Source organism: Dasypus novemcinctus, assembly GCF_030445035.2.
Source record: "Dasypus novemcinctus isolate mDasNov1 chromosome 11 unlocalized genomic scaffold, mDasNov1.1.hap2 SUPER_11_unloc_1, whole genome shotgun sequence".
In the NCBI taxonomy this organism is placed as follows: Eukaryota; Metazoa; Chordata; class Mammalia; order Cingulata; family Dasypodidae; genus Dasypus; species Dasypus novemcinctus.
In genome coordinates this window covers 1,211,133-1,220,791 of record NW_026688125.1, presented here as the reverse complement: position 1 = coordinate 1,220,791, position 9,659 = coordinate 1,211,133, and the positions used below count along the sequence as shown (strand labels likewise).

At 45.6% G+C, this 9,659-nt stretch overlaps 1 long non-coding RNA gene across 1 annotated transcript in view; it reads right to left on the bottom strand.

Annotated features, from left to right (window-relative positions):
• Positions 1-573: 573 nt before the first annotated feature.
• Positions 574-9,659, bottom strand: part of LOC131277347 (uncharacterized) — a 53,419-nt gene continuing 44,333 nt past the window's right edge. The window contains exon 4 of the long non-coding RNA XR_009184535.2: positions 574-977. This is a non-coding gene — a long non-coding RNA (uncharacterized lncRNA). The remainder of the gene's footprint in view (positions 978-9,659) is intronic.

Here is a 9,659-nt window from a genome sequence, read left to right as displayed (position 1 = left end):
TCTGAAGAGGGGAAGGAGAAGAGATACAATTAGGTATATGTTACTCTATCACCAATAGTGCTAGAAGTAATAGTAGTATTGGTAACAGTCTGAAGAGATGATGCAGAACATAATCTTAAGAATTTTCCACCTTTATAACTACCTTGTGCTGCCTAGAACTTACCCAAAAGAACATCCCTTATCTGCTCATGAGCATGCTGAGGGGTATTTTTCCCAAAGAATTCCTTGACAACAGCTCTTTGGTCAAGAGGCTGACTGAATGCCTTCACCAAATATTGAGTCTGGCTGAATTTCTGGTAGCGATTTCCTCAGAGAGGGGCTGTCCTGATAGCACGTGCTTCTTTCTCCTTCACACTCAGAGGTCTGGGAGCCTCACTGAATGGGAGCAAGTTCTCTTATGGGAAAACCCTGATCTGGAGTTCTAGAACCTAAAATCACTAGAGGGACAGGTGCTATTCTGAATTTCCTCCACCTAGGTGCCTGCTCACTTTTTGAAATTCAAAGCTCTGCTCTCTTGACATATGCATGGCCATTTCAACAGAACGGCATGCCTGTTCCAGCACCACAAAGAAGAAACACGTCTCTCAGTGAGAAGGTGATTTATTGCAAATACACAAGCAAGGAACTGGGATAATCTTCCCAAAACCAGTTCAAAGTGAGAATGGGAACTTGAATTTGTATAGGGAAACACCCAGGGGAGAGATGAAAAGAAAAGCAAGTCCAAAACAAGAAACAAGTGATGACTTTAGACCTTCCAGGGGTCTTGTGAGGAGGGTACCTGCAATTTTCCAGTCCTGTGTTTTATCTCAAGCATGTTAAACTCACAATCACTCAGTTTCTGTGATTTATCAGTGACAGTTTAGATTCAGGTACTGGTGCTTCTGATGCTATTCTCTGGTTTTGCCTTCAGTTGATATTTCATTCTTCTTGTTCCTGTAACCGGAACTGGGAAGGTCTGGTTGATGTCCTCTTAGGAGCTAAGGAGAAAGAGTAACTATTAAGATTGGATTAAGAGAAAGCTATCTTAGTTATGTCTGCATAGATCCAGAGCTGCGTAGGTGAAGAAATTTTTAATAAGCACTTTTTCCAGCTCTCAATTTCCTAGTGAATAAAGGACAGCTCCAGATAGCCTCAAGAGTGTTGCCTTTGTGGCCTCTAAATCCACTCATTTTCTTGTCTCGACAGCATCTCCAGTGCTGGGACCAGACAAGACCATGAACTCTGGAGTCTCCCTGTATCCTGGCACTGCCCTGCCAATCCCTTCACCCATTCCTGGCCCACCGCCCCCACCTCCCTGGGGGCAGCACCTACCCCCATCTTTCCTTCCTGGCAGCTCTCTGCTGCTGCCTGCATTCCCCAGGCCACAGTTGGTGACAGGAAGTGGGGGCCTTGTCCCCAGTGGGACTGGAGGTGAGAAGATCATTCTTCAAATCACAAAACTACGGGGACCAGCAGAGCCCCCTCCTACTCAGCCCTTTGTCCTTCCTCAGATGCCCCACATTTCAAGTGACCCAAGGATCCTCTGTGGGGGTGCTCAGCATGCCCCTCCTGGGATCTTGAGGGTCTCTTCTCTGGAGTCCTTGATCGCAGCCTCAGCTGTGGGGTGCACCCAGTCTGCTGAGGGAGGCTGGACCCCAGGCCTTCCTCCTCAAGCTCCACCACCAGCTGCCCAGATGACCCCAGTATTCCTCCAGGGAATGCTTTCTTCAGGCCACAGGAGGCCTCCATGGAGAGAGGTCCTCCCTCCAACCAATCCAAGGATGACTCCTGTAACCCCAAGAGTGTTGTTACCCAGAACTTCCAATGTTGGCAGTGCTTCAAGTCCCTGGCCTGGAGGCACATTCGCCTAAGTCCTGATGCTGAAGCTCTTTCCTGCTTTCTCATGTGAGTGGCTTCCTCTTGGAGACACATTTGACTGTTTTGCACCATTCAGATACAGAGGACTAGGGGATGGATACCCCAGGTTAATGTCTCCAGAATTTCTTGACAGTAGGTCATGAGGAGAGAAGATCTATTTCTGGTTTATGATTGATTTTCAGGTGTCTTATCTCAATTGATACCTCCCTCTATTGGGGGTCCAGCCATTCTCTACTTTGGTATCATTATCCTAGTAACCATTTATATAAAAACTAACAATCCAAGGGGTGTCCTGACATTGAGTGAGGAGCCATGATTTGAATTGAGGTGTGACTACAAACACCACACTCTTCCCCTTGCACTCTACCTTCCAGCACAAGATTTGAGCATCCGTTGTCCAGAGAAAGCAAAATCCACAGCAATCAGGCAAATAAGTCTAGTTTTTCCCCCATACACATTGTTCTGGAGAATCCCAGTTAGAACTGGGAGGTGGTAAAAACTGTAGAGTTGTGAAGTACTTGGCTCCAACTTGATTTGTAATCCTGGAGAGGTTACCTCACTTGGTAACCTTATCTGTAAGGGTTTATTCCATTTATTGCAGAGTATTGCTTAGATGTTTACCTGAGCTAATAGACAAACTACTTCATAGACACAATTTCTCATGCTTTCCTACCTTACATGATAACTAGTCTTTTTTCTTTTTATTGTAATTCTTACTTTTTTAAATTGTTATATTATTTTAGGATTTTGAAAGGACAAGAAGAGCAAAAGAGCTCACAAAAGGCAAAATTATCCTAACTAAAGAGTGTGAATGAATGATTAGCAATGTGGCCCAAGTCCATGGGCTGTTGTGACTGTGAGGCAGAAACCGTGATGGTAATATTTTCCTCTTTTCACACCGTGAACTGCCATCCGTCTCTGCTCTGCACTGCCCCCAGTAAAATTGTGTCAACCGCAATAGAGCCTATATCAAATAACAAGACACTTAATTTTTATTTACACAATGCTTTTCGATTTTTGAACTCCCAAAAGTATCTCCTGCCCCAGGGAAGAATTCAAGGAAGTCCCCCAAATTTCCAGCTGAAGAGTCTTAATGATTCTCCCACATTCTTGAACACTCTTGGAGCAAACTCTCAAATGCAGGCAGCAGCATGATCTTCTGTATCTTGAGGCAGCCCGTGGCTGTCCATGGGCATGGGCTTTAACAACTCTTGGCTTTGCATACTAACTCCTCTTCATATTCTTTTTTTTTTAATTATTTATTTTTAAAAATTACATTAAAAAAATATGAGGTCCCAATCAACCCCACCGCCCCCACCCCCCACTCCCCCCACAGCAACACTCTGTTTTCCAAAGCACTCATCACCTAATAGTCACCTGGGAAGTTGTTTACTTAGCTTTGGCCCCTGGGAATAGGCCCGGAATCTCCTTGTAAAGTGCTCTCCCAGTTCATTCACTACACAATGCCATTGAAGATACAGAGGGAAGTCAGAGATTCCAAAACAATCATTTCATTGTTGTTCCTTGTATTGATATTCAATATTCGGTCAGGGATCATACAAGGCAGATGTACTTAAAATCACAGGGTGGGAAACGGACTTTGGCCCAGTGGTTAGGGCATCCGTCTACCATATGGGAGGTCCACGGTTCAAACCCCGGGCCTCCTTGACCCATGTGGAGCTGGCCATGCACAGTGCTGATGCGCGCAAGGAGTGCCGTGCCACGCAAGGGGGTCCCCCTTGCGCAAGGAGCCCCACGCGCAAGGAGTGCGCCCGTGAGAAGAGCTGCCCAGCGTGAAAAGAAAGTGCAGCCTGCCCAGGAATGGTGCCGCCCACACTTCCCGTACTGCTGACGACAACAGAAGCGGACAAAGAAACAAGACACAGCAAATAGACACCAAGAACAGACAACCGGGGGGGGGGGGAATTAAATAAATAAATAAATCTTTAAAAAAAATCACAGGGTACACATAGAAAGGAGATCATGAAGGGGCAGATGGTGGATAGATGGGATGGGGTTCAGGTGATGTTGGCTGGGTAGTATCAGGAAGGGGTAGGAGAAGGTGCATGTAGAATATTACTGACAAGGGGGATTTTAGCCCAGTGCTTCGACCACTGGCCCATTCGAAGCCTACCATGATCCTGGAAGAGGGACCACAGAGGGCCGTGCAGGAGTGGTGGCACACAAGCAAATTTGATTGGATGATCTACTACGACATGGCCTCAAAGTGATCCAGGGATCCTTGTTAATTTGCGAGGTTTTGTGGCTGGGTGTGATTGGGGAGGATGAAGCCAGGCAGGGGTCTTGCTTTGTTGCTGGTCAATAGAAGGGATACTTAGAGAGGGGGTGTCAACTAGGTCACTCTTCCCTGGAAATTGAAGGACCAACTCCTCTGTGCAGTCACTTTCACATTTAGTACTGGACGGTTTTTCACCTTTCTTTCATAGGATGCTCAACCCTTCTCTGACACTGCGTCTGCAGATGTCATGAAATTGAAGGTCTTAGGATGGGGTTGAGGGTAATTCCTACAGATTCTGATGACTTTAAGCCTCTAGGTTGTAGGTACTTTGCAGAGGTGACATGCTTTACAAGACATGTTTCTGCCTGTCTGGGTGTCTGGGCAGCTGGAGCCTATTGGCATAGAACTTTGGGCCCACCTCTCCTCACAAGATCATGTCCAAATGGTTCCCTGTCATTCCAGATGAGTTATGTTGGATGAGGTTGGTTAGGGGAAGCCAGGATCTCAGATATCCTGTGAACAATTTGTTCAACTGCATGTTAAACTCTTGGCGAAAACACAAAGTAATAACAAAAAAAATTAAACAGGACAGCATTGGAAATTGAATCCCCTCCATAATGTTTCCTTCTACTTTCTTTCCAAGCATTATTTCACCCCATGTCTTCATTCAGTTTACTGGTCCAAGGCTCTAGGATTCTTAGACCTGGGCACTGACCCCTCCTTTATTTATATTAACATCCCAGATACCAGCACGTCATTACTGTCAGCTCATCAGCATAGTTTTTGCTGACATCCTTGACTTGGGGATGATGGCCACCTTTGTGATCCTGTCATGTACCACAATGACAAATTTAATTCAAGAACCTATATCAAGATTGTTGAAGCCCATTCAATCCTAGTTAAAAGAGTGTATAGTCAAGCAATTACAACTTGTAGACCCAATTTTGAAAATCTGCCAAGTACCAAATTGATTCATTTTTTTCACATTCCCCTTAAGTGATGATGCTTTGCTGTAGGTGAATGGATGATGTGGGGACCTCATGAAGTACCCCCAAACTGTGGTTGTACTGCCAGGAGTAAAACCCCTCTTGGAAAAGCACTTATCCAAGACCCTGATAGCTCTCCCAAGACACTTAGTTTCCCCTATTGTTGGTGATGATCTCTTTTTGTAGGCATCGCAGTGGGCCAGGCCACCTTGTCAACACTGCCTGTGCCTTCCTCCCATGCTAGGTTCAGGGAGTTTGAAATTGAAGAAGAGAGGCAGATTCAGATGTTGGAGGAGAGGAATGGTTTCCAGTGCCCTCCACCTCCAGCCCCTCCAAATCTTCATCCACAGGTGCCCCCAGGCACTATGGAAGGCCAGAAGCCAGGTATGGCTTGTCACATTCCAACAGAAGACTAGGTGCAAAGGGGACTGAGAGAAGGCAATAAGACTCATGAGCTACATTTCTTTCAAGATTTGCCTTCTGTATTTCCAAAGGAGAAATCCATCGAGAACCTAGTTTCTCAGTTACCCTTTGTCATGGGCTAGGTCAATTTTGTCAGCTGTCATACCTACACTCTCATCTTGACTGTCAAAAGGGACATATTTATATAATATTCCTGATGATGAGGGGATGGATGAAGAGATAGCTTTCAATATCACAAGTTCCTCTTTTTCTTGAAGAGAAACTTTCTCTAAGATCATTCATCTTTTAAATTTTATCCTATAAATGTTCATGTAGTTTCAGATTAGCCTGAACCAAGTGGAAGTATTTTCTATCCCTCAAATATTACTCTAACCAATATATGGTTGGAAAGTAAAAGCTGGAGATTCATTCCACTTTTACTTCTTGACCTCTGTCCCTACCTTTAGTGTCCAATCCAAAAAAGTCTGGGCCCAAGGCCAAGGTTTCCAGCCAGAGGCAATGCAGACAGCAGTGGGCTCTGAAGACAAAGGCCCCCAAGGAGATCCCACCCAATGCCATAAAAGAGTACATTGACCTCATGGATGGGCTGGTGGGGCCTTTGCACTCAGCCTCTGAGGGGGAAGATGGAGAATGGGAAGAGGAAGAACATGGACAGCAAGAATGTGATGGAATCCATGCAAACCCGGATCTCCTCAACTACATCCACCAGCTGTGTGCAGAGGAAGACTTCATCACCAAGGTGGGTGGATTTTAGGAGAGGTGTCTAGCAGAGTCCTTGTTAGAGCACTGTCAGATGTTCAGGCCTGTGCTTCTTTCCCAGTCTGTTGATACTTGGGCCTATTCCTTATCTCCTGAGCAGTGTGCAGTGGGTACATGTATGTATTTTTGAGTCTTTGTGTGTGTGTGCATGTGTGATTGTCTCTATGTGTACCTGGTGGAGGTCATCATCCAAAACATCCACAGATTGCAGATTGAGGTGCAGTGTCAGTGCTTTCCCTCCTGCTTCCAAAACCGACAGGTGGCTCCTTCTCAAGTGTGCTCAATCCCCTTTTATTACTGTTCCCAGGTGGAGGCTGTCATTCACCCTCGATTCCTAGCAGAATTGCTTTCCCCAGGAGCACATGTAGAATTCTTGTCCCTAACAGAGGAGCTGCAGCAAGAGGAAGGACTCACGCCCACCCAGGTAAACCAAGGGTGGGACGGCCTCACAACATGTAATCTACATGACCTTGTCTAACCTACTTTGTCTTGGGCGGCATGGCTTCTGGAGAAAAATAGCGGAAGGTGTGGGGGCAAATGGAGAACCAGTAGGGAGGAAATTATGGAGAGGTATGGGGTAGGTGTGGTTAGGACTGAAAGTTTGGGAACAATGCATAGGAAGATGGGCAGAATAAGCTATAATATATGTCTACAAAACCTACCTCCCTTCTGCTCAAGTGCAGTCATCTTCACCACACATTCAGCCACCTCATATGAGAAACATCTGCAGTTATTAATTGTCTATTTCCTTGACAACAGTTGGTTGAAAAGCATCTGCTGTCCTTGAAAGATGTAGAGGGTATGGAAGCACCTCCAAATTATGATATACCTGAATTGGACACAGTTGCTTCCACATGCAAGTCTAGCAATGGTGCAGAGAGTAAAGCTGACCATGGCCAACTTCTGGGGATTCAAGTCAGTACTGATGCCCTACATTGAGATGGCAGAGCAGACAACAGCCTGGACCTCCCTAAAGACATTGCTGTCTCTCCAAGGTGTCAAGACGATCCACAAATCATAAAGAAACAAATGTCTTATCATCACCAACACCAAAGACACTCTTCCCTTAGATTTGGAAGCAGAGATGAGATGGCTCTGCAAGAAACCTTTCCAATAAGTACCAAATCCAAGCCTGCAGATGGGTCCAGTGAAGAGGAGGATGAGGAGCTCCCCAGCCTTGCATTCCTCTTGAAACCACCACATCAACTGCTGTCATGGGGACTTGTCAAGAGTCCCCTTGCTCACTCAGGCCATCACACCTCTGGAATCAAGAGAGCACGTGGAGAATCCCTGTCTGTATCATCTCTGAAAAGAGGTCACAATCAAACTCCTCATCCTGATGCCAAGTCTCCAGACACAGCTTTAGTTGAAGGTCCATCTTCTGCTGGAAGAAAATCCCACCTCATAGCTGACTTTGGGGCTTCGCAGGGGCAAATGTTGGTGCTGGGTGCCAGTCAATCCTCTCACTCTCAAAAAAGAAGGTGTGACCAACTTTTGGATCCTAGAAAGAAGCCCCGATGTGGAGAGTAGGGAGCAGGGGCCAAACTCTCCTCATAACAGACCTTTCATTGTGGACCCCCACAGTAGATTTCCTCTTGCTTAAACCAAATGACTCTACATGCTGCTTCCTGGTCCTACTGTTATTCCTTGGCATTTCTAGAGACTGTGGGGAGGACAGTGAGTGCCTTCAAAGACTTTCCAATATGACTATGATACCCTTGGTAGGGTAGGAGGAGTGGGGGTTTTGGGAGTTTTATAGAAATTTTATATAAACTTAATTTTTATTTAAAATGCTCTCAGTTCTGCATTATTGCATATGTCCAACATTGCTACTTCAGGGATGGTGGGGTGTTGAAGGTGGAGAAATATGGATGGCTGCAGTCTCGGTGGATCCACAGGTGACTGGCCTAGTTCTGCCCTCCTGCTTCAGTCTATATTCTTTCAGCCTGCTCCTGGGAAAAGAGAAATTTCATGGTCTTCCTGTTTAGTGACAAGTCCCCATTGGTCTTTCCTTATGCCTTCTCACAAGCTCTGGCTCCATTGTGGGTGGCCATCAGTGGATGGCCATCAGGATATTATCTGTATCTCCTAATACTTTCCTCATGGAAAGTTGCTCTTCTACCTTTTTGGTTTCTGGAATATCAGCTAATTTTCTATAATTGATATGTGAGTCAACACCTTCCCCAAGTGTTCTTGTGCTTTCCTTACCTAAAGGATGTAGACGTTGGTGCTTCCATGGTCCTCAGTACATGCAGGCCATGTGTTGTGTGGTTGGTTTGAGTAGACACCTCCAAGCCTGCTTCCCAGGGACATTAAGACTCAGGATTACTAAATGTGTTATTAGACTTGGCCTATTTCTTAATGCTAATAAGGACAGAAAAAGAATGTGGGGTAAAAGAAGATTCACAAGTCCATCAAAATGTATTTGTATGCAATATGATATAGGGATGGAGGATATGAAGTTGCTTTGTGTATTTCGGTACAAGAATGAGTCTTGTCCAAGTAGCTGGGGAGAGATTCATTTTTGTAGCCAAGGGGACTGACATCAGGAATTTTTGGGCTCTTCTGAGGATCACTCCACAAACACTGCTCCCTCTCCTCCCCAAATAATGACTGAAATTTTTATATGGAACACAGGTAGAAAATTACACTCATGTCTAAAATTGTTTCTTTCCAATGAAAGTCAAACCAACTTCATTGTAAAAAAAGAAACAGAAAAATAAATGGTTTGATTTGTTTAGCATGCCGTGGGCTGCCCTGCATGTGCAGGGTATATTTAAGCTGGGAGGAAGGTGGAGAAGGGCTGAGGCACTCAATCACCCCCCTACCTGGGCTCTTGTCCGGGCCCATGGTTAGAGCAGTTAGACAGCCTGGGGATCTGGGATTTAGTGACTAGGATTTGATTCTGGGGGTGTGTGGAGAATTTAGCTGAGCACTGGGTGGACATGTTCTGGACCTGAATTAAGCGGTAAGTGTCCTATGAGGATACAGTCAGGAAAAAAACTTGAGATCAAGGAGATACGCTGCACACCCTCTTTGTACTGAAAGTTTTTTTGTCACCCTCCAATCTCTAATTAACCTCTCAAATTGAGGTGTCCATGGTTCAGTCTCTCGACTCATTCTGTCAGCCCTGACAGACTCTGAGATTCCTTGACACAAACCCTTGTTCCTGGCCAGTGCTGCCTTCTCTAAATTCTAAGTTCTGATTCCTTCCCCATTGACTTTGTGGTTTCAGGCAATCCATGACTTCCAGGGTGTGTCCTCTGGGACAGCTCAGCACACACAGCTGGGGTTGCATTGCAGGGTGGTGTCCCATCACATAGGCGATAAGGTTGCCCTTTTACCAAGGGTTCCGGCACCCATGCTTGCTGCTGGCAAAGAGCTTGGGATAGAAA